Below are 26,236 nucleotides of genomic sequence, written 5' to 3' on the forward strand. Positions count from 1 at the left end.
ACCCTAACCCTAACCCTAACCCTAACCCTAACCCTAACCCTAACCCTAACCCTAACCCTAACCCTAACCCTAACCCTAACCCTAACCCTAACCCTAACCCTAACCCTAACCCTAACCCTAACCCTAACCCTAACCCTAACCCTAACCCTAACCCTAACCCTAACCCTAACCCTAACCCTAACCCTAACCCTAACCCTAACCCTAACCCTAACCCTAACCCTAACCCTAACCCTAACCCTAACCCTAACCCTAACCCTAACCCTAACCCTAACCCTAACCCTAACCCTAACCCTAACCCTAACCCTAACCCTAACCCTAACCCTAACCCTAACCCTAACCCTAACCCTAACCCTAACCCTAACCCTAACCCTAACCCTAACCCTAACCCTAACCCTAACCCTAACCCTAACCCTAACCCTAACCCTAACCCTAACCCTGACCCTGACCCTGACCCTGACCCTGACCCTGACCCTGACCCTGACCCTGACCCTGACCCTGACCCTGACCCTGACCCTGACCCTGACCCTGACCCTGACCCTGACCCTGACCCTGACCCTGACCCTGACCCTGACCCTGACCCTGACCCTGACCCTGACCCTGACCCTGACCCTGACCCTGACCCTGACCCTGACCCTGACCCTGACCCTGACCCTGACCCTGACCCTGACCCTGACCCTGACCCTGACCCTGACCCTGACCCTGACCCTGACCCTGACCCTGACCCTGACCCTGACCCTGACCCTGACCCTGACCCTGACCCTGACCCTGACCCTGACCCTGACCCTGACCCTGACCCTGACCCTGACCCTGACCCTGACCCTGACCCTGACCCTGACCCTGACCCTGACCCTGACCCTGACCCTGACCCTGACCCTGACCCTGACCCTGACCCTGACCCTGACCCTGACCCTGACCCTGACCCTGACCCTGACCCTGACCCTGACCCTGACCCTGACCCTGACCCTGACCCTGACCCTGACCCTGACCCTGACCCTGACCCTGACCCTGACCCTAACCCTAACCCTAACCCTAACCCTAACCCTAACCCTAACCCTAACCCTAACCCTAACCCTAACCCTAACCCTAACCCTAACCCTAACCCTAACCCTAACCCTAATAACCCTAACCCTAACCCTAACCCTAACCCTAACCCTAACCCTAACCCTAACCCTAACCCTAACCCTAACCCTAACCCTAACCCTAACCCTAACCCTAACCCTAACCCTAACCCTAACCCTAACCCTAACCCTAACCCTAACCCTAACCCTAACCCTAACCCTAACCCTAACCCTAACCCTAACCCTAACCCTAACCCTAACCCTAACCCTAACCCTAACCCTAACCCTAACCCTAACCCTAACCCTAACCCTAACCCTAACCCTAACCCTAACCCTAACCCTAACCCTAACCCTAACCCTAACCCTAACCCTAACCCTAACCCTAACCCTAACCCTAACCCTAACCCTAACCCTAACCCTAACCCTAACCCTAACCCTAACCCTAACCCTAACCCTAACCCTAACCCTAACCCTAACCCTAACCCTAACCCTAACCCTAACCCTAACCCTAACCCTAACCCTAACCCTAACCCTAACCCTAACCCTAACCCTAACCCTAACCCTAACCCTAACCCTAACCCTAACCCTAACCCTAACCCTAACCCTAACCCTAACCCTAACCCTAACCCTAACCCTAACCCTAACCCTAACCCTAACCCTAACCCTAACCCTAACCCTAACCCTAACCCTAACCCTAACCCTAACCCTAACCCTAACCCTAACCCTAACCCTAACCCTAACCCTAACCCTAACCCTAACCCTAACCCTAACCCTAACCCTAACCCTAACCCTAACCCTAACCCTAACCCTAACCCTAACCCTAACCCTAACCCTAACCCTAACCCTAACCCTAACCCTAACCCTAACCCTAACCCTAACCCTAACCCTAACCCTAACCCTAACCCTAACCCTAACCCTAACCCTAACCCTAACCCTAACCCTAACCCTAACCCTAACCCTAACCCTAACCCTAACCCTAACCCTAACCCTAACCCTAACCCTAACCCTAACCCTAACCCTAACCCTAACCCTAACCCTAACCCTAACCCTAACCCTAACCCTAACCCTAACCCTAACCCTAACCCTAACCCTAACCCTAACCCTAACCCTAACCCTAACCCTAACCCTAACCCTAACCCTAACCCTAACCCTAACCCTAACCCTAACCCTAACCCTAACCCTAACCCTAACCCTAACCCTAACCCTAACCCTAACCCTAACCCTAACCCTAACCCTAACCCTAACCCTAACCCTAACCCTAACCCTAACCCTAACCCTAACCCTAACCCTAACCCTAACCCTAACCCTAACCCTAACCCTAACCCTAACCCTAACCCTAACCCTAACCCTAACCCTAACCCTAACCCTAACCCTAACCCTAACCCTAACCCTAACCCTAACCCTAACCCTAACCCTAACCCTAACCCTAACCCTAACCCTAACCCTAACCCTAACCCTAACCCTAACCCTAACCCTAACCCTAACCCTAACCCTAACCCTAACCCTAACCCTAACCCTAACCCTAACCCTAACCCTAACCCTAACCCTAACCCTAACCCTAACCCTAACCCTAACCCTAACCCTAACCCTAACCCTAACCCTAACCCTAACCCTAACCCTAACCCTAACCCTAACCCTAACCCTAACCCTAACCCTAACCCTAACCCTAACCCTAACCCTAACCCTAACCCTAACCCTAACCCTAACCCTAACCCCTAACCCCTAACCCCTAACCCCTAACCCCTAACCCCTAACCCCTAACCCCTAACCCCTAACCCCTAACCCCTAACCCCTAACCCCTAACCCCTAACCCCTAACCCCTAACCCCTAACCCCTAACCCCTAACCCCTAACCCCTAACCCCTAACCCCTAACCCCTAACCCCTAACCCCTAACCCCTAACCCCTAACCCCTAACCCCTAACCCCTAACCCCTAACCCCTAACCCCTAACCCCTAACCCCTAACCCCTAACCCCTAACCCCTAACCCCTAACCCCTAACCCCTAACCCCTAACCCCTAACCCCTAACCCCTAACCCCTAACCCCTAACCCCTAACCCCTAACCCCTAACCCCTAACCCCTAACCCCTAACCCCTAACCCCTAACCCCTAACCCCTAACCCCTAACCCCTAACCCCTAACCCCTAACCCCTAACCCCTAACCCCTAACCCCTAACCCCTAACCCCTAACCCCTAACCCCTAACCCCTAACCCCTAACCCCTAACCCCTAACCCCTAACCCCTAACCCCTAACCCCTAACCCCTAACCCCTAACCCCTAACCCCTAACCCCTAACCCCTAACCCCTAACCCCTAACCCCTAACCCCTAACCCCTAACCCCTAACCCCTAACCCCTAACCCCTAACCCCTAACCCCTAACCCCTAACCCCTAACCCCTAACCCCTAACCCCTAACCCCTAACCCCTAACCCCTAACCCCTAACCCCTAACCCCTAACCCCTAACCCCTAACCCCTAACCCCTAACCCCTAACCCCTAACCCCTAACCCCTAACCCCTAACCCCTAACCCCTAACCCCTAACCCCTAACCCCTAACCCCTAACCCCTAACCCCTAACCCCTAACCCCTAACCCCTAACCCCTAACCCCTAACCCCTAACCCCTAACCCCTAACCCCTAACCCCTAACCCCTAACCCCTAACCCCTAACCCCTAACCCCTAACCCCTAACCCCTAACCCCTAACCCCTAACCCCTAACCCCTAACCCCTAACCCCTAACCCCTAACCCCTAACCCCTAACCCCTAACCCCTAACCCCTAACCCCTAACCCCTAACCCCTAACCCCTAACCCCTAACCCCTAACCCCTAACCCCTAACCCCTAACCCCTAACCCCTAACCCCTAACCCCTAACCCCTAACCCCTAACCCCTAACCCCTAACCCCTAACCCCTAACCCCTAACCCCTAACCCCTAACCCCTAACCCCTAACCCCTAACCCCTAACCCCTAAGCCCTAAGCCCTAAGCCCTAAGCCCTAAGCCCTAAGCCCTAAGCCCTAAGCCCTAAGCCCTAAGCCCTAAGCCCTAAGCCCTAAGCCCTAAGCCCTAAGCCCTAAGCCCTAAGCCCTAAGCCCTAAGCCCTAAGCCCTAAGCCCTAAGCCCTAAGCCCTAAGCCCTAAGCCCGAACCCCGAACCCCGAACCCCGAACCCCGAACCCCGAACCCCGAACCCCGAACCCCTAACCCCTAACCCCTAACCCCTAACCCCTAACCCCTAACCCCTAACCCCTAACCCCTAACCCCTAACCCCTAACCCCTAACCCCTAACCCCTAACCCCTAACCCCTAACCCCTAACCCCTAACCCCTAACCCCTAACCCCTAACCCCTAACCCCTAACCCCTAACCCCTAACCCCTAACCCCTAACCCCTAACCCCTAACCCCTAACCCCTAACCCCTAACCCCTAACCCCTAACCCCTAACCCCTAACCCCTAACCCCTAACCCCTAACCCCTAACCCCTAACCCCTAACCCCTAACCCCTAACCCCTAACCCCTAACCCCTAACCCCTAACCCCTAACCCCTAACCCCTAACCCCTAACCCCTAACCCCTAACCCCTAACCCCTAACCCCTAACCCCTAACCCCTAACCCCTAACCCCTAACCCCTAACCCCTAACCCCTAACCCCTAACCCCTAACCCCTAACCCCTAACCCCTAACCCATAACCCATAACCCCTAACCCATAACCCCTAACCCCTAACCCCTAACCCCTAACCCCTAACCCCTAACCCCTAACCCCTAACCCCTAACCCCTAACCCCTAACCCCTAACCCCTAACCCCTAACCCCTAACCCCTAACCCCTAACCCCTAACCCCTAACCCCTAACCCCTAACCCCTAACCCCTAACCCCTAACCCCTAACCCCTAACCCCTAACCCCTAACCCCTAACCCCTAACCCCTAACCCCTAACCCCTAACCCCTAACCCCTAACCCCTAACCCCTAACCCCTAACCCCTAACCCCTAACCCCTAACCCCTAACCCCTAACCCCTAACCCCTAAGCCCTAAGCCCTAAGCCCTAAGCCCTAAGCCCTAAGCCCTAAGCCCTAAGCCCTAAGCCCTAAGCCCTAAGCCCTAAGCCCTAAGCCCTAAGCCCTAAGCCCTAAGCCCTAAGCCCTAAGCCCTAAGCCCTAAGCCCTAAGCCCGAACCCCGAACCCCGAACCCCGAACCCCGAACCCCGAACCCCGAACCCCGAACCCCGAACCCCGAACCCCGAACCCCGAACCCCGAACCCCGAACCCCGACCCCCGACCCCCGACCCCCGACCCCCGACCCCCGACCCCCGACCCCCGACCCCCGACCCCCGACCCCCGACCCCCGACCCCCGACCCCCGACCCCCGACCCCCGACCCGGACCCCGACCCCGACCCGGACCCCGACCCGGACCCCGACCCGGACCCGGACCCCGACCCGGACCCGGACCCGGACCCGGACCCGGACCCGGACCCGGACCCGGACCCGGACCCGGACCCGGACCCGGACCCGGACCCTGACCCTGACCCTGACCCTGACCCTGACCCTGACCCTGACCCTGACCCTGACCCTGACCCTGACCCTGACCCTGACCCTAACCCCTGACCCCTGACCCCTGACCCCTGACCCCTGACCCCTGACCCCTGACCCCTGACCCCTGACCCCTGACCCCTGACCCCTGACCCCTGACCCCTGACCCCTGACCCTAACCCCTGACCCTAACCCTAACCCTAACCCTAACCCTAACCCTTCCAGTCCGGCTTCCGTGCGGGGCACGGGAGAGAGACTGTGCTGGTCTCTATCACGGATCACCTTTGATGCCAGCTTGACCAGGGCGGGTCAGCGCTGCTCGTGCTATTCGATCTCACAGCAGCATTTGACCCAGTCGACCACAATCTCTTGACCCACCGCCTTGCTGTTGCTGGAATCAGGGGGACAGCTTTAAACTGGCTGTCCTCCTTTCTTCACAACCGTGGACAGCGAGTGGAGAGGGGAGGCCTGGTCTCTGAGAGGTCCCCTCTCTCTCTCTCTCTTGTGGGGTTCCGGCTCAGGGGGACATTTTCTCCCCTCTGTTGTTTAACATCTCTATGCGACCACTTGCTCAGCTGGTTCGAGGTTTTGGGCTTGAGTGTTATCAGTATGCCGATGACACTCAGCTGGTGCTGAAGATGGAAGGCCGACCGGACTCTGTCCCCGATTGTTTCCATCAGTGCCTCGACTGGATGGCTGCGTGCCAGCAGGTTGAGGGTGAATCCGGCAAAGACGGAGATCCTATGGCTGGGTGAACCGGGCAGTGGTGACATCCATCTGCCCACCCTGGATGGCGAGGCCTTACGCCCGTCATCATTGGTCAAGAGTCTGGGAGTCCTTGTGGACCCTCTTTTTCTGAGGATGGAGGCCCAGGTCTCTCTCCGCCGTGAGCAGAACCGCCTTCTTTCTTTCACCTGCGGCAGGCTAGACGGCTGGCCCCCTCCCTGTCCAGGGACGACCTAGCTACGGTGATCCAGGCCACGGTCATCTCAAGACTGGACTACTGTAACGCCCTCTACATTGGCCTCCCTCTGTCGGTGATTCGGAAGCTCAAGTTGGTACAAAACGCAGCTGCTCGGCTTCTTGCGGGAATTCCGATGAGATGCCGCATAACACCAATCTTACTACAGCTGCATTGGTTACCCATTGAGCACCGGATCACTTTCAAAGGGATGGGACTCACCTTGAAGGCCTTGCATGGTCTGGGGCCGATGGACCTGAGGGATCGTCTCACCCCCTTCCAACCCCAGAGAGCCCTCCGTTCTGAGGACCAAGATCTATTGGAAGTCCCCAGTGTCAAGACCTTGCGTCTAATGGCTACCAGACGCAGAGCCTTCACAGCAGTGGCGCCATCAGTCTGGAATGCTCTGCCACCTGAAGTTCGTGCCCTGCGGGACTTGCCAGCTGTCCGCAGGGCATGTAAGACATACGTGTTTCGACAGGCTTTTAATGTTTGATACTGTTGTTTTTAAATTGTTTTAAATTGCTTTTAAACTTTGTTAGATTTTAGCTATTCTTGTAAGCCGCTCCGAGCCCCAGGGAAGGGAGTGGCGGCATAGAAGTTTAAATAATAAATAAATAAATAAATAAATAAATAAAAATACTAACTAATGGGGAAATGCTTAACTTCTAATCTGGGCAGTCTGTGCATGTTTCTGTTGGCGTGGAGCCCCTGCACCCTGTACCAACTGCGTCCGGCTTCCGCGAGCGACCCTTGCCAAGCAGAGATTTGTAGACTTCCAGGGCAAAAGAAGGCGTTCAGGGTGCTGTGATGGCTGATGGAAGTCCCTCAGCAAAGGAGCTGTAAGGTGGTAAAATCCTCAGCCAAGCTGTAGGCTGTGTATCTCCCCGGCCAAGCCGTAGAAGACGAAGCTTTCTGCAGGAGCTCTTGGTTTCGTGTCCTGTATGGAAAGCTGCTCTGTGTGGACTGACTCAAAAAGGCTCCTATTCCCTCCAAAAACCCAAAGGGGGCGGGACCAGGGAACCTAACTCTAATTGACAGGTGGCTTGCCCTATGATTGCAGCCAAAAGAAGCCACCTATCTGCAGAGTCCCTGAAACTTAGGACTGCAAACAAACATTCAATGCAAAGCAAACAAAATTGGAGCTTCTGGAACAGCTGTTCCAGAACAGTTGTAGTTCACCTACATGCAGGGAGCAGTGTCGACGCAAACAATGATGGATCTGGGCCAAACTTGGCATGAACACTCAATATGCCCAAATTTGAACGCAGGTGAGGTTTGGGGAAAATAGACCTTTACATTTGGGACTTGCAGTTGTTCAAATTTCTGCTCCTGCTCCTCCTCCTCCTCCGCCTCTTTTTGAAAAATAATCTTTATTGCATATTTTCAGTTTCTCAAGTCACTCCTGACATGAAAAAAATGGATTCCCAGGTGCAAGCCTTTGTTTGTCCTTGCTTTGGCTCCCCTGCCTGTGCATGTGCCCCACGCTGCCATGCGCCGAACGTGTCTTCCCTCCCCTCCCCAACTGCAGCTGCTCTACTCCGAACTCAAGAACGGAAAACGGAACGTTGGAGGACAGGAAAAGAGATTTGAAGATGGGCTCAAAGCCAACCTTAAAAAGTTCTCTGGCATAGACACTGAGAACTGGGAAGCCCTGGCCCTTGACCGCTCCAGCTGGAGGTCAGCTGTAACCAGCAGTGCTGCAGAATTTGAGGAGGCACGAGTGGAGGGTGAAAAAGAGAAACGTGCCAAGAGGAAGGCGCGTCAAGCCAACCCCGGCCGAGACCGCCTTCCACCTGGAAACCAATGCCCTCCTCACTGCGGAAGAAGATGCAGAGCAAAAATAGGGCTCCACAGCCACATACGGACCCACAGGAAGACAATCATCCTCGGAAAGTGAGGGATCGCCTAAGTAAGTAAGTAAGTAACTAGTCTCCTGTAACAGCGACTGAGATCTCTATTAAGTAACAGATCCGAATACAGAACGGAAGCATAGAGTTGTCGTTGTTGTTGTTGTTGCTGTGTGTGTACAAGTCACACAGAGAAATGAATGAAATGCGCCTTCTGCCTCTCTTTCCGGAGGAACGTCCTTGGGACACAACGTCCTTTATGGAAGGAGATGGAGCCCTTCCTTCCTTCCACAGTCAGGAAGGAAGGCCACTCTGAATCCAACTCTAAGGCTCTAACAGCTCTAGCTTCATGACATCGATGCTGGGTCCAGGGCTCCTCCTCGGGGTCAGATAGACATCAGAGGAACCTAGCCAGGGTTGACATATCTCGGAAGGCGTATCGTAAATGTCATCAGAGGATAGGTATTTAGCACCCATTTGCTTATTGGTTTATCTACCCATAACCCATCCATGTTTAGGTCAGTTAATACAAGTTCCCAATGTTAGCTGACTAAATGTAGACCAATGGTTCTCAACCTGTGGATCCTCAGGAGTTTTGGCCTACAACTCCCAGAAATTTCAGCCAGTAGACCAGCTGTTGGGATTTCTGGGAGTTGAAGGCCAAAACACCTGGGGACTTGCAGGTTGAGAACCACTGATGTAGACCTTGCATATACCAAAAAAACATATTGGAGATCCAAATACATTGTATTGTGGTATCTCTACTCTGTGGCTGGGAAATCATCTCCCATATATTGGCACCTTTATAGCATAGTAGGAATATTGTGATGAGAAACTAACTGTGACAGTTCTGAGCTACACTTTTATAGTCAACACTCACAAAAGTCACAGAAAAAGCACTATTTGGGTCAGTTAATGATGATCTATGTGGTCTCTTCCAACTCTGTTATCCTAGGATTCCAATATCACCCTCCTAGTCACTTTTGCCATCAACTTCTGGTCCATAAACATCCCATTTTATCATACAGTCTTTCACTTGCTCATCTTCCAACTGAAATGTAAAATAATAATAATATGTATTTTACCAATATTACCAATTATCTGTTCACAATATGTGCGTAACCGACCCTTGTGGATTAGTGAGGGAGTGCTTCCTGTTAAACTCTTCTACACCCATTATGTAACTTCCAATAAAGAACACCCGAGGCGCCATCATGCATTCTTCTGCCATACGTAGCTTCATAGAATGCAGTTCAAAGCAGTTCAACGATATTCAGTTCAACGATAACAATTGGCAATGACGATTAGAACGGAACATGGATAATGAGATTCGGATTATGATTCAACGATGAGACGTGGTGAATGATTTAGTGTAACTGTATTATTGATAGTGCTGTTGTTTATTGTTGATGTGTAATTGCTTTGTTGAAATTGTACCTGGTTTTTATATGTTGTACACCGCCGTGAGTCGCCCTAGGGCTGAGAAGGGCGGTCTACAAATGTAGTAAATAAATAAATAAATAAATAAAATATTCTACAGTATTGCAGATGGGGCCTGGTTGCAAGGGTTGCCTAAACTGTTGTTGACATGGAGGCAGCCTCAGCTGATCACAAACACTCTGATGCCATGAATGGTGATGATGAGGTCACTATCGGGATGACCTTCAGGTCTGAGCAGAGGTGGCAGCTGGGAGGGAGAGAGGCTGGCCACTTGCCAGGCATCCAACTCCTGTCCAGTTGTGTCTTTGGATCTGTTACAGATGTGGTTATATGCGGCTTGACTACACTACATAGAAAACCCAGATGTACCTTGCATTCAACATAGAGTTTATCTGCTATGCACATGTATTTTTGGTGAGTATTCTAGGTTTTCCCGGTTGAATGCTACTTTGCCCCATTTAGGCAAAGTCTGGGGATGCTCCTTCTTCCCTATGGCATGGGAGTCTCATTCTGACATTAGCAGACTCGATTGGTGACAGACAGGCACCGTGGACTCAAGCCCTTCCTTCCTTCCTTCCTTCCTTCCTTCCTTCCTTCCTTTCTTTCTTTCTTTCTTCCTTTCTTTCTTTCTTTCTGCAGGAGCACAGCTTGGACTACAAGCCCCACAAGCCTCACCAAGGGTGAGGCCAAGCTTTCAGGCAAAGCTCCAGGCACATCAACACCCACCCCGCCCCCCATGGGACAAGTATGTCTGGATAAGTGGTACCACGAAGATCTGTCTCATGAAGAAATGCTCACACGTAGGGCTGAGAAAGACCCAGGCCTGTTTGGTTGCCAACGATGCAAGGAGAAGGATGCTGCAAGTGGCTTCCAATTGACACCAGAGCTCTTGGGTTGCCCCGTTCCTCCTCCTCAGGTGAGTCCAAGGCAGCACAGGACAAAGTTTGTTCTAGAAGTCTTGGGTAGTCTTTGCATTTTCTTCTCTGGTTCATTAAAGCAGTTTGAACTGGTCTGGCTGGCTTCCCGGCATGGGGTCTCCACTCCTCTTCCCTGCTGGACTTCCGATCTGGGAAGGGAGCCAGGTGGGGGGCAACAGGCATCCTCATATTTTAGATCTGGGCCCAAAATTGGGTCCTTCACCAAGCTGGTGAAGCTGCCTTGTGTCATGTGATGTCCTTCTTCTCATTCTCCTCAGGTGAAAAGCCTCACAAGTGTTGGGATACGGCAGAGGTATCAGCCAGGGTTTCAGCCGGAACAAGCCCAGTCGGAAACATACTCTGTGCCAAAGACTTGGAGAGAAAGGTGAATTTGCGGAGACAACAGGAGACAACAGCACCAGGAGTGAGAGAGAGCCAGGTGGGATCCGAGGAAAGCAAGAGAACCACGACTACGCCAAGGCGGCGTTTGGCCTTCTTCTTCTTCTTCCTGATGGGTTGCCCAATGCCCAATGTTCCTCTCCTCAACCGCCTGGATGTTGGATCCACTTCTGGCTAGATTTGAACTCAACAGGAAATCACAGCATTGACCAGTCGTGAACAGAACTGAGCCCAAAACATCTTGAGATGAGAGTAGAAGGCCATGGTTGAAGGAAGGCAGGCTGAACCGTCCTCTTTTTTTCTGCTTTTTAATTCTTCCCACCAGTTTGAAATCCCAAAGACTTGAGATGTGTGTTCAGTTGTGGCAAAAGTCTGACTGTTCAATCCCCCTCCCTCCCACCCTTTCCCCTCCCCCCTCCCCCTCCCTCCCTCCCTCCCCTCCCCTCCCCTCCCCCTCCCTCCCCCTCCCTCCCCCTCCCTCCCCTCCCCCTCCCTCCCCTCCCCTTCCTTCTCCCCTCCCCACACCTGACACACCACACACATCACACAGAACACTTCATCACACAGAACACACACATCAGGTCATACATAATACACACGCCTCATACACCAGACAAACCACACACATCACACATCACACATCACACACCACACACATGTCACACAACATGCTATATTCCTGCTTCTTGGCGGAATGGGGTTGGACTGGATGGCCCATGAGGCCTCTTCCAACTCTTTGATTCTAGGATTCTATGAACATGCCCATTTCATATCACCCATTTCATATCATATGCAACACACAGAATACGAACATCGCACAGAACACATACCACACGCATAGTACACACAGTTCATACACCACACAAATTTTGCACATTATACTGCACACACATCACATACACCATGCACATCTCACACACGTTGCCCATCTCAGATCACCCATCACTCTTTTCTCCCTTTTTCTTTTTATATTTTGCTTTTTTTCTGGTTTTTTCCCTCTCTTTTACCTTTTTCTTCTCACACACTATACACATCTCACATACCTCACATTCTCACTCATCTGCCTCCTTTCTCTTAACTCTTTCCCTTCTTTCTGTCTCTTCTCCCTCCTTTCGTCTCTCTCCTCTCCCTCTTCCCTTTGCCCTTCTCTGTTCACTTTTCCTTTTCTCCTTCTCCTTTGGCCTTCTCCTTTCTTTTCTCAGGCCCCTCTCACGCCTCCGTCTACCTCTTCTTCACCTCAGTTTCATACTTTGATCCGATTCTCGCCTAGGTCGTAAGAGTTGGTAGATTTCACTTTCTTGCTCCAAATTCTTTTCCCAATCAGTCATTCATAGAGTGTTTCCAATATTTGCTGCTCACTTTGTGAAGCAATCTTTAATTTCTTCCTTTTCAGTTGACCATGTTAGAAGGGCTTTATATATTTTAGTCCACTTTTTTCTGTGATACCATTATCTTGTCCCATAGTTTTCCTCCTTCTTCAAATCTTAATTTCTTGTCCTTGTTGAAGGCCTCCTTCAGCTGTCTGTATTGGAACCATGAGAGATTATTTCCATATAGTTTTCACTGTATCTCTTTGTATCTGAGCCACCTTTCCCACCCTAGATCTCTCCTCTGTACCGCTTCCATGGTGGATATTCAGAGGTTTTTAAAAAAATGAAATCTGCTTTTCTACTTTCCCCAAATTCTTATCAAGGAGGATCTTACAAATCGGTATATTATTATATACCGATTTTATGGCATTTATGAAGTAGTGCCCCATATCGAATTCTTGCATGAGTTAGATGAAAGACTTCCAATTTATGTTGTTGAAGGCCTTCTCCGCGTCTAGCGCTAAGAACGCACATTCTTTATCGTTGTTCTTTTCAGAATGACGTTTGTCATGGTTCTGACGTTATCATTTATTCTTCGTTGCGGGAGGAAGCCCCATTGTCCTTCCTTTATCCATTAGAAAGGGCTTTAGTCTTTCTACCAAGATATTAGCAAATAATTTATCATCCATATTCAATACTGAAATTGAGCGGTAGGTTTCTTTACATCCATCTTCTCTTTTGTTTTCTCTTTCTGTTTCTCTTTTCTCTTTCTCTTTTTCCGTATCCTTTGCTTTCTATTTTTCTTTTTCCCTTTCCTTTCTTTCTTTCCTTCTGTTTCTCCTTTCCCCACCCTTTCCCTTCCCCCTCCCCTCCCCTCCCTTCCCCCTCCCCTCCCCTCCTTTCCCTTCCCCCTCCCCTCCCTTCCCCCTCCCCTCCCTTCCCCTCCCCTTCCGCTCCCCCCCATTCCCCTTCCCCTTCCCCTTCCCTTTTCCTGCCACTCTTCAGCTGCCTACTTGCAGAATTCAAGTTATCGATTCTTCTTCGAAGAAATTTAAGAGCAGCTGAAAAATTAGAGTCTAAAAACAAAGAAATAAACTCAGTATTTTGCTATTAAGAACTGATGTTGTGTGATGTTGTGTCAAAATGGGAGCAACCCGTGCACAGAAACAGACCTTCCTTCTGAAATGGTGGTTGGTGCTTGAAGTGTGGAGGGATGGGTATGTCGTTTTTGTGATGCCTGTTGGGGAATTCATTTCCTTTAATTGTACAATGTACAGAGACAATAAAGTTATTCTATCATTCAAAATACTTTAAGGTTTCTATGGTTATTGAACCATTCAGTGAGAGGTAGCCAATGTGCTTCTGATACTCTGGTGTCTCTATGTGGGGGATTGGCTCTGAAATGTCCCTGTTTCTGGAATGACTGAGGACTTTGTGTCTATGGAAAGAACAGTAGGACACCCGTGTGATGAATCACTAAGGCCACCCAGCCCAAGCCCTTTCGGCTAGGAAGGAAGACCAGGGAAAGCCCTCCCAGAAGACGGCCATCCAGCCTGTTGAAATAGCTCCAGGGAATGAGATGCCAGAGACACAAACCCAAACCCAAACCCAAACGCAAACCTAAACCTAAACCTGAACCTGAACCTGAACCTAAACCCTAAACCCTAAACCCTAAACCCTAAACCTTACCCTGACCCCTGACCCCTGACCCCTGACCCCTGACCCCCTGACCCCCTAAACCCCTAAACCCCTAAACCCCTTAACCCCTAACCCCTAACCCCTAACCCCTAACCCTAAAATCTAAAACCTAAAACCCTAACCCTTAACCCTTAACCCTTAACCCTAACCCTAACCCTAACCCTTTCCTTTACTTTCCCCAAGTCCTGACATTGTATCTTATCCGCCAATAAAAGTACCAAAATCGCAACTTCTAAACTTTCCCGCTTGCTACTTTGTGTCCTTCGCTTTACTGAAGTGTCTAATGCATGAAATGAACCCTTTCCGGGCTCCGGGGAACCGCCAGCCTGCCTGGGGCGCCTTTCTAGTGTCCCAGGGATGCGGAATCTATACTAACAAAAATCGTGGATACAGAGTTTTTCCTTCCAGATCTCTGTATCCGCCAAAATTTTAACATGGCGGATCGCCTCCATTTTAGTCTCATATGTTTCTGCATGAAATTCCAAACATAACTGCTATCTCGTTTTTCCCTCTATGGATCCCTACGCCCGAGTAACAACCTTTAAAGTTCCAGAAATATTTTCCAGCTCAAAACAGCTGATTGTCAAAATCAGCTGGCTCCCTCCGCTCCATAGCCGATCGGCTGGGCTTCTCCTCGTCTTTGCCGGGCTCCGACCCGGGGACTCGGTGTGGATACCCCATGGGACTTCGGAGAGGGTCTGGCCAGGAAGGCACCCTCCCTTCCGGTGAGTTCTAGTTCACCAAGGACTCTCAAGGAAGCTGATCGTAGCACGGTGGGGGGGGGGGGGGGGGAGGGGCTGTTTCTGCCGGCTCCAAGAACTCCAGCCTCCCCCCCCCCTTGTGCCCCCGCCGATCGTGAACTCTCTGGCGCTTACCCTTTTTGGGCATCAACGAGCCCTTTTCCTCCCCATGAACTTTCCGAGAAACCCAGGACTAAAAATATTCATTTTCATAATAAAATTGCTGTATTAATTTTGTTTGGGGAAGGGATGGGAATAAGTTTAATCAATGTACTATGTATGGAATGCTTATGAATGTGTACCCCTTGCATTACCCTCTGCCCCTCCAACTTTGCCCCACTAAGGGAATTCAGAAGCGGAAAGGCCTGAGAGTGCCCAGCTGCCCAAAAGGGGCCATTTTGCCCCACAATGAAACACCCCCCCCCCCACTATTCAATCATTTTTTGCATGGAACAATAGGTCAGGAAGTTTCTCTATTTGTCCTTGGAGCTTGGCCCACAGATAGATCTCTTCCTCCGGTCAAGGCTTAATTTGCCAATCACAATAGGGGCCAGGCTGCCCACCAGGGAGTCCATGCCCAGCCTAGATCATATCTCTTGGAAATCATTAAAACAACATATTTGCTCAGTTTCGGCCAGGAAAGCTCAGATTGATTCAATCCCCCTTTATCCCCCAGACAATAGATTGGCTTCCCTGCTGGCCGAAATTGCCCCCGGACGTGTGAAGACCCCTTTGTCAAGCAATCATTTTTCCTCCTCCATTGTTCCATCTCTCCTGATTCGCCGGCTCCACGAAGCGAGGATCGCTGTGATTGGCCGAGAGCAGGGGCGGACTGGCAAACCTCTCCCAGCTGTTCGGCCATCAACCAATCACAGCGAAGCCGGGTGAGGCGGGGGGGCGGGAATTTCCAAGTTGCGGAACTTACTGAATGTATAAAGATGCCTCCAAACTTTGTATTTTCATGCTTGTGGTGGAATAATTCCCACAATTGCATCCGATATCAGCTGAATCGCTAATCAAAGCCTCGGTCGCCGCTTCTTCAACCTCTTGGTCTGGAAAATCATTTACTATCGGTCGCTTGGATTGGCTTCCTGAAAATCTCGCCGAGAAGGTAGCGGATCCTCTTTGGTGTGATCCAGGGGTACCCTCCTCACGAGGAGACCCATCTAAAATTGCTGACTTCAGGATGGGTATGTTGTTTTTGTGATGTCTGTTGACAAAAGCATTTCCTTTTATTGTACAATGTACAGTGACAATAAAGTTATTCTATCATTCTAAAGACTTTAAGGTTTCTATGGTTATTGGACCATTCAGTGAGAGGTAGCCAATGTGCTTCTGATACTCTGGTGTCTCTATGTGGGGGATTGGCTCTGAAATGTCCCTGTTTCTGGAATGACTGAGGACTTTGTGTCTATGGAAAGAACAGTAGGACACCAGTGTGATAAATCACTAAGGCCTCCCAGCCCAAGCCCTTTCGGCTACGAAGGAAGACCAGGGAAAGCCCTCCCAGAAGATGGCCATCCGGCCTTTGAAATAGCTCCAGGGAATGAGATGCCAGAGACCCCCAAAGGGAATTGGGTCCAGCCCCCTCCAGCCAGCAGAGAAACTTACTCCCTACAGAAGTGGAAAGCTGGTCTTGTTCCAGTGGAGATGATACTATTAGAACGTTTATGACTTGCACAAAGTGGAGATTGATTTGAGTTAAATAACACTAACATGGATCCTATTTTTCAAATTAATGGGCGTAATTTGGCACAAATAACCGATATGCCCAAATCTGAAGACTGCTGGAGTTGCAGTGGGATAGATTTTGTCATTTGGGAGTTGTAGTTGCTGGTATTTCACCTACAAACAAAGAGCACTCTGAACTCCGCCAATGATGCAATTGAACCAAACTGGGCACACAGAACTCCCATAAGCAACAATAAATAATGGAAGGGTTTGGTAGGCATTGACCTTGAGGTTTTGGAGTTGTTGTGCTGTCGCACGCTGGGCCTGCGCATAAGACTTCAGACAGGACATAAATTCTGTGTGCCCAACGGGATGCCAGAGATCCAAATACATTGTATTGTCATATCTGTTCTCTGTGGCTGGAAAATCAGCTCCCATATATTGGCACTTTTATAGCATAGTCTGAGCTACTCTTTTATCGTCAACACTCACAAAAGTCACAGAAAAAGTACTATTTGGTTCAGTTAATGATGATCTATGTGGTCTCTTTCAACTCTATTATCATATGATTCCAATATCACCCTCCGAGTCACTTTTGCCATCAACTTCAGGTCGATAAACATCCCATTTTATCATACAGTCTTTCACTTGCTCATCTTCCAACTGAAATGTAAATATATATATATGTATTTTACCAATATTACCAATTATCTGTTCACAATATGTGCGTAACCGACCCTTTTGGATTAGTGAGAGAGTGCTTCATGTTAAACTCTTCTACGCCAATTATGTAACTTCCAATACAGAAACACCCTAGGCGCCATCATGTATTCTGCCATACGTAGCTTCATAGAATGCAGTTCAAAGCAGTTAAACTATATTCTATAGTATTACAGATGGGGCCTGGTTGCAAGGGTTGCACCATAGGACCCTGGACGGAAGTTGATGTAGATCCATCTTAATAGGACGACTGACCACTGTAGTTTTATATATAGTGTTTTTAAAGTTGTTTTTGTAATTGTGATATATGATATTTTAATGAGTGTATATATTTTTATGGCTGGAAACCGGGCTGAGTCCCTCAATGAGGTTGAGAAGCTCGGTATAGAAAACTGTGAAATAAATAAATAAATAAATAAATAAGGGTTGCCTAAACTGTTGTTGACATGGAGGCAGCCTCAGCTGATCACAAACACTCTGATGCCATGAATGGTGATGATGAGGTCACTATCGGGATGACCTTCAGGTCTGAGCAGAGGTGGCAGCTGGGAGGGAGAGAGGCTGGCCACTTGCCAGGCAGCCAACTCCTGTCCAGTTGTGTCTTTGGATCTGTTACAGATGCCGTTATATGCCGCTTGACTACACTACCTAGAACACCCAAATTTAACTTGAATTCAACATAGAGTTCATCTGCTATGCACATGTATTTTTGGTGAGTATTCTAGGTTTTCCCAGTTGAATACTATTTTGAATACTATTTTGCCCCATTTAGGCAAAGTCTTGGGGATGCTCCTTCTTCCCTATGGCATGGGAGTCTCATTCTGACATTAGCAGACTCGGTTGGTGACAGAGCTCCATGGCCCCCAAGAAATGGTGGTGGTGGTGACACAAAGGATGATGATGTCCCAGTGTGGCCAAATTGGAAATATGATGTTTCCTTTGTGACGTTTCTGATCCGTTCCTGGTTAATTGACCCGCGATTGGGGAAAGAAGGAACCTTTCCCAAAGTTTTTAGTGCTGTATATTTTAGTAAAGTGGAAACATTTGGCATCTTTCACATTAATTGTTATTTAATAGAACAGAAACACAAACATGCAAGCAAGCAGAATAAAGACTCTACAAAGGAAGGGGAATAGACAAAAAAGTGTTTCTTTCTATGTGCTAAACGAAATGACAGCCAGGAACAGAACTCTAAGGCCATCATGCTAATTGATGCAACCCACACTGCTCAGAAGTCCCATAGAATGACTCTGTGAGGCGGAGCCCCCAGCCAGTGGCGCAAAGGGTGAAACCCTCGTGTCAGCAGCAGGACTGCTCTTTGGGAACCAGACGCCTTGTGCCATGTACTCAAGCCCTTTCTTTCTTTCTTTCTTTTCTTTCTTTCTTTCTTTCTTTCTTTCCTTCTGCAGGAGCACAGCTTGGACTACAAGCCCCACAAGCCTCACCAAGGGTGAGGCAAGGCTTTCAGGCAAAGCTCCAGGCACATCAACACCCACCCCGCCTCCCATGGGACAAGTATGTATGGATAAGTGGTACCATGAAGATCTGTATCATGAAGAAATGCTCACACGTATGGCTGAGAAAGACCCAGGCCTGTTTGGTTGCCAACGATGCAAGGAGAAGGATGCTGCAAGTGGCTTCCAACTGACACCAGAGCTCGTGGGTTGCCCCGTTCCTCCTCCTCAGGTGAGTCCAAGGCAGCACAGGACAAAGTTTGTTCTAGAAGTCTTTGGTAGTCTTTGCATTTCCTTCTCTGGTTCATTAAACCAGTTTGAACTGGTCTGGCTGGGTTCCCGGCATGGGGTCTCCACTCCTCTTCCCTGCTGGACTTCTGATCTGGGAAGGGAGCCAGGTGGGGGGCAACAGGCATCCTCATATTTTAGATCTGGGCCCAAAATTGGGTCCTTCACCAAGCTGGTGAAGCTGCCTTGTGTCATGGGATGTCCTTCTTCTCATTCTCCTCAGGTGAAAAGCCTCACAAGTGTTGGGATGTGGCAGAGATATCAGCCAGGGTTTCAGCCGGATCAAGCCCGGTCGGAAACATACTCTGTGCCAAAGACTTGGAGAGAAAGGTGAATTTGCGGAGACAACAGGAGACAACAGCACCAGGAGTGAGAGAGAGCCAGGTGGGATCCGAGGAAAGCAAGAGAACCACGACTACGCCAAGGCGGCATTTGGCCTTCTTCTTCTTCTTCTTCCTGATGGGTTGCCCAATGCCCAATGTTCCTCTCCTCAACCGCCTGGATGTTGGATCCACTTCTGGCTAGATTGGAACTCAACAGGAAATCACAGCATTGACCAGTCGTGAACAGAACTGAACCCAAAACATCTTGAGATGAGAGTAGAAGGCCATGCTTGAAGGAAGACAGGCTGAACCGTCCTCTTTTTTCCTGTTTTTTAATTCTTCCCACCAGTTTGAAATCCCAAAGACTTGAGATGTGTGTTCAGTTGTGGCAAAAGTCTGACTGTTCAATCCCCCTCCCTCCCACCCTTTCCCCTCCCCCCTCCCCCTCCCCTCCCCCTCCCCCTCTCTCCCTCCCCTCCCCTCCCCCTCCCCTCCCCCTCCCCCTCCCTCCCCCTCCCTCCCTCCCCTCCCCTTCCTTCTCCCCTCCCCACACCTGACACACCACACACATCACACAGAACACACACATCAGGTCATACATAATACACACGCCTCATACACCAGACAAACCACACACATCACACATCACACACCACACACATGTCACACAACATGCTACATTCCTGCTTCTTGGCGGAATGGGGTTGGACTGGATGGCCCATGAGGTCTCTTCCAACTCTTTGATTCTATGATTCTATGAACATGCCCATTTCATATCACCCATTTCATATCATATGCAACACACAGAATACGAACATCGCACAGAACACATACCACACGCATAGTACACACAGTTCATACACCACACAAATTGTGCACATTATACTGCACACACATCACATACACCATGCACATCTCACACACGTTGCCCATCTCAGATCACCCATCACTCTTTTCTCCCTTTGTCTTTTTATATTTTGCTTTTTTTCTGGTTTTTTCCCTCTCTTTTACCTTTTTCTTCTCACACACTATACACATCTCACATACCTCACATTCTCACTCCTCTGCCTCCTTTCTCTTAACTCTTTCCCTTCTTTCTGTCTCTTCTCCCTCCTTTCGTCTTTCTCCTCTCCCTCTTCCCTTTGCCCTTCTCTGTTCACTTTTCCTTTTCTCCTTCTCCTTTGGCCTTCTCCTTTCTTTTCTCAGGCCCCTCTCACGCCTCCGTCTACCTCTTCTTCACCTCAGTTTCATACTTTGATCCGATTCTCGCCTAGGTCGTAAGAGTTGATAGATTTCACTTTCTTGCTCCAAATTCTTTTCCCAATCAGTCATTCATGTCGTGTCTCCAATATTTGCTGCTCACTTTGTGAAGCAATCTTCTACTGTTTGGGTTCACTGTCTCTCTTTGTCTCTGAGCCACCTTTCCCACCCTCGATCTCTCCTCTGTTCCGCTTCCACGGTGGGTATTCAGAGGTTTTTAAAAAAATGAAATCTGCTTTTCTACTTTCCCCAAATTCTTATCAAGGAGGATCTTACAAATCGGTATATTATTATATACCGATTTTATGGCATTTATGAAGTAGTGCCCCATATCGAATTCTTGCATGAGTTAGATGAAGGACTTCCAATTTATGTTGTTGAAGGCCTTCTCCGCGTCTAGCGCTAAGAACGCACATTCTTCATCGTTGTTCTTTTCAGAATGACGCTTGTCATGGTTCTGACGTTATCATTCATTCTTCGTTACGGGAGGAAGCCCCATTGTCCTTCCTTTATCCATTAGAAAGTGCTTTAGTCTTTCTACCAAGATATTAGCAATAATTTATAATCAATATTCAATACTGAAATTGAGCGGTAGGTTTCTTTACATCCATCTTCTCTTTTGTTTTCTCTTTCTGTTTCTCTTTTCTCTTTCTCTTTTTCCGTATCCTTTGCTTTCTATTTTTCTTTTTCCCTTTCCTTTCTTTCTTTCTTTCTTTCTTTCCTTCTGTTTCTCCTTTCCCCACCCTTCCCCTTCCCCCTCCCCTCCCCTCCCCTCCCTTCCCTTCCCCCTCCCCTCCCCTCCTTTCCCTTCCCTTCCCCTCCCCTTCCGCTCCCCCCCTTCCCCTTCCCCTTCCCCTTCCCTTTTCCTGCCACTCTTCAGCTGCCTACTTGCAGAATTCAAGTTATAGATTCTTCTTCGAAGAAATGTAAGAGCAGCTGAAAAGGAAGAGACTAAAAACAAAGAAATAAACTGAGTATTTTGCTATTAAGAACTGATGTTGTGTGATGTTGTGTCAAAATGGGAGCAACCCGTGCACAGAAACAGACCTTCCTTCTGAAATGGTGGTTGGTGCTTGAAGTGTGGAGGGATGGGTATGTCGTTTTTGTGATGCCTGTTGGGGAATTCATTTCCTTTTATTGTACAATGTACAGAGACAATAAAGTTATTCTATCATTCTAAAGACATTAAGTGCTACCTTATTGGACCATTAAGTGAGAGGTAGCCAATGTGCTTCTGATACTCTGGTGTCTCTATGTGGGGGATTGGCTCTGAAATGTCCCTGTTTCTGGAATGACTGAGGACTTTGTGTCTATGGAAAGAACAGTAGGACACCCGTGTGATGAATCACTAAGGCCACCCAGCCCAAGCCCTTTCGGCTAGGAAGGAAGACCAGGGAAAGCCCTCCCAGAAGACGGCCATCCGGCCTGTTGAAATAGCTCCAGGGAATGAGATGCCAGAGACCCCAAAAGGGAATAGGGTCCAGCCCCCTCCAGCCAGCAGAGAAACTTACTCCCTACAGAAGTGGAAAGCTGGTCTTGTTCAAGTGGAGATGATACTATTATCACGTTTATCACTTGCACAAAGTGTAGGTTGATTTGAGTTAAATAACACTAACATGGACCCTATTTTTCAAATTAATGGGCGTAATTTGGCACAAATAACCGATATGCCCAAATCTGAATACTGCTGGAGTTGCAGTGGGATAGATTTTGTCATTTGGGAGTTGTAGTTGCTGGCATTTCACCTACAAACAAAGAGCACTCTGAACTCCGCCAATGATGCAATTGAACCAAACTGGGCACACAGAACTCCCATAACCAACAATAATTAATGGAAGGGTTTGGTAGGCATTGACCTTGAGGTTTTGGAGTTGTTGTGCTGTCGCACGCTGGGCCTGCGCATAAGACTGTAGGCAGGACATACATTCTGTGGGCCCAACGGGATGCCGGGGCTACCTCAGATTAAAGGCCCTTGGATTTCCTTAAACAAAGTTCTGTAGAGGCTGAAAGTAAGTCCAGCAAAGTTCTTTATTGATGAAAACAAAGAGGGACTTTAGAGCTTTCTTGACCGTCTATTGGCTCTTGCAATCTTGTTCACTGGGAACAGGCGCTATCTTCATAACTGTATACTAACTAATGGGGAAATGCTTAACTTCTAATCTGGGCAGTCTGTACTTGCCTCTGTTGGCGTGGAGCCCCTGCACCCGGTACCAACTGCGTCCGGCTTCCGCGAGCGACCCTTGCCAAGCAGAGATTTGTAGACTTCCAGGGCAGAAGAAGGAGTTCAGGGTGCTGTGATGGCTGACTGAAGTCCCTCAGCAAAGGAGCTGTAAGGTGGTAAAATCCTCAGCCAAGCTGTGGGGCCTTTTCTCCCCGGCCAAGCCGGAGGCTGTGTATCTCCCCAGCCAAGCCGTAGAAGACGAAGCTTTCTACGGGAGCTCTTGGTTTCATGTCCTGTATGGAAAGCTGCTCTGTGTGGACTGACTCAAAAAGGCTCCTATTCCCTCCAAAAACCCAAAGGGGCGGGACCAGGTTTTGGCCCAGCCTACCTATCCGAACGCATCTCTTCCTACGAACCCTCCAGGAAGTTAAGATCATCTGAGGAGGCCCTGCTCTCGATCCCGTCTGCTTCGCAAGCACGCTTGGCAGGGACGAGAGACAGGGCCTTCTCTGTGGTGGCCCCTCGGCTGTGGAACTCCCTGCCTAGGGATATTAGATCAGCCCCCTCCCTCCTAACCTTTCGTAAGAGAGTGAAAACCTGGCTCTTCGAGCAGGCATTCGGAACCCTGGAATAGTCAAGCTTGAGATGGAGAATGACCCAGGAACGGCCAAGACGACGAAACGGATGAGGATTGGAATGAGAGGATAGAGCTCTTTTTAAATTGTTATTGCACTGTCTTTTTTCTAAATGCACTTAATTGTTTTTGCTTTTGTATTGTTTTGATGGCATCGAATTGTGCCGATATGTAGACCGACCTGAGTCGCCTGCGGGCTGATATGGGCGGGATAGAAGTGATGTAAATAAATAATAAAATAAATAAACCTAACTATAATTGACAGGTGGCTTGCCCTATGATTGCAGCCAAAAGAAGCCACCTATCTGCAGAGTCCCTGAAACTTTGGACTGCAAACAAACATTCAGTGTAAAGCAAACAAAATTGGAGCTTCTGGAACAGCTGTTCCAGAACAGTTGTAGTTCACCTACATGCAGGGAGCACTGTGGACGCAAACAATGATGGATCTGGACCAAACTTTATTATTATTATTATTATTATTATTATTATTATTAAACTTTATTTGTACCCCGCTAGCATCTCGCGAAGGACTCGAGAAGCACCCGAGAGGCCTCCTTGGAATTGGGTGGAAATGAGTAGTAGAGCTGTGTGTCATCTGCGTAGAGATGGCACCCAACTCCAAAACTCCGGATGACCTCTCCCAGCGGTTTCATGTAGATGTTAAAGAGCATGGGAGACAGAATGGAGCCTTGCGGGACCCCACAGGTCACGGGCCAGGGGTCCGAGCAGGCGTCTCCCAGCTTCACCAACTGGGATCGACCCTCCAGGAAGGACCGGAGCCACGACAGAACCGTGTCCCTGAGACCCATCCCAGAGAGACGACCCAGAAGGAGACCATGATCGATGGTATCGAAAGATGCTGAGATGTCCAAGAGAACCAACAGAGTCACACTCCAGCTCTCTGCGGAGGTCATCCACCAAGGCGACCAAGGCTGTCTCGGTGCCGTGACCAGGCCTGAAACCAGACTGTGACTGATCTAGGTAGTTGATTTCATCCAAAAAGCCCTGGAGCTGGGAGGCGACCACCCGCTCCAGCACCTTACCCAAAAAAGGGAGGTTGGAGATCGGTCTGTAATTGTTCAGCACCGTGGCGTCAAGGGAAGCCTTTTTGAGGAGTGGCCGAACCACAGCCTGCTTCAAATTAGATGGAAAAATCCCCTGCTCCAACGATGCATTAATGATCAGCACAAACCAATCAACCAACCCCCCCCCCCCCCGGCCGATTTAATTAGCCAAGATGGGCACGGGTCTAGAGGCGAGGTGGTCACCCTCACAGCTCCAAGGACCTCTTCCACGGTCTCAGGAAGAACAAGCCTAAAAGAATCCCACAAAACTGGACAAGCAGAGCCTCAATCACCTCATCTGGTACTGTGATTGACATCGAGGGCAGCTGAGACCCCCGCTTTCAAATTTTTATAGAAAACCGCAGCGGAGAGTTCCACAGTTCCTGGGCTCCGCTATTGCGATCAACTGATGAAATGTGCCTCCAACAGCCAGCCCAGGCAGAGACGAACAAGCCTCAATGCCTTTTCTCTATTTTCCCCAAGCCCTGACATTGTATCTTATCCCCCAATAAAAGTACCTGAAATTGCAACTTCTAAACTTTCCCACCTGTTACTTTGTGTCTTTCGCTTTATTGAACTACCTGATGCATGAAGTAAACCCTTTCCAGGCTCTGGGGAACCGCAAGCCTGCCTGGGATGCCTTTCTGGTGCCCCAGGGATGCTGAACCTGTGTTAACAACAACCGTGGATACAGAGATTTTCCTTCCAGATCTCTGTATACACAAAACTTTAAGATGGCCAGTCGGCTCCATTTTAATCCCATATTTTTCTGCACCAAATTCTAACCCAAACTGCTATCTTACTTTTCTCTCAATGGACTCCTACGCCCGGGTAATATCCTTTAAAGTTCCAGGAATATTTTCCAGCACACACCAGCTGATTGTCAAAATCAGCTGGCTCCCTCCGCTCCTCCGACCCGGGGACTCGGTGTGGATACCCCATGGGATCAATCCCGACAAGACAGAGGTCCTTCTGGTCGATCGCAAACCTGACCGGAGTATAGGGTGGCAACCTGTGTTGGACGGGGTTACACTCCCCCTGAAACCACAGGTCTGCAGCTTGGGAGTCCTCCTGGATTCATCGCTTACGCTTGAGGCTCAGGCATCGGCGGTGGCCGGGAGGGCTTTCGCACAATGAAGACTTGTGCGCCAACTGCGACCGTACCTCGCGAAGGCTGATCTGGCCGGGGTGGTCCATGCCTTGGTCACCTCTAGGGTGGATTACTGTAATGTGCTCTACGTGGGGCTGCCCTTGAAAACGGCTCGGAAATTCCAACTGGTCAAACGAGCAGCGGCCAGGATGTTAACCGGGGCCCCTTACAGGGAGAGGTCAACCCTCCTGTTCAAGGAGCTCCACTGGCTGCCATTTATTTTCCGAGCCCAATTTAAGGTGCAGGTGCTTACCTACAAAGCCCTGAACGGTTTGGGACCACCCTACCTGCGTGACCGCATCTCCATCTACAAACCCACGCGTTCACTATGCTCATCTGGAGAGGCTCTGCTCGTGATCCCACCTGCATCGCAAGCACGCTTGGTGGGGACACGAGACAGGGCCTTTTCCGTGGTGCCCCATCCCCCCCCCCCCCCCCGTCTCTGGAACACTCTCCCTAAAGATCTGAGACAGGCTCCTCCATTGGCAGTCTTCAGAAAGAATTTGAAGACCTGGCTGTTCCGATGTGCCTTCCCAGAATAGGAAATCTCCTATACCAAGTCCCATGAGCACTTTATTAGAATAAGATTGCCGCACACTGCACATTGCACTTGCCTTATA

This window comes from Anolis sagrei, chromosome Y, assembly GCF_037176765.1.
Source record: "Anolis sagrei isolate rAnoSag1 chromosome Y, rAnoSag1.mat, whole genome shotgun sequence".
Classification (NCBI taxonomy): domain Eukaryota; kingdom Metazoa; phylum Chordata; class Lepidosauria; order Squamata; family Dactyloidae; genus Anolis; species Anolis sagrei.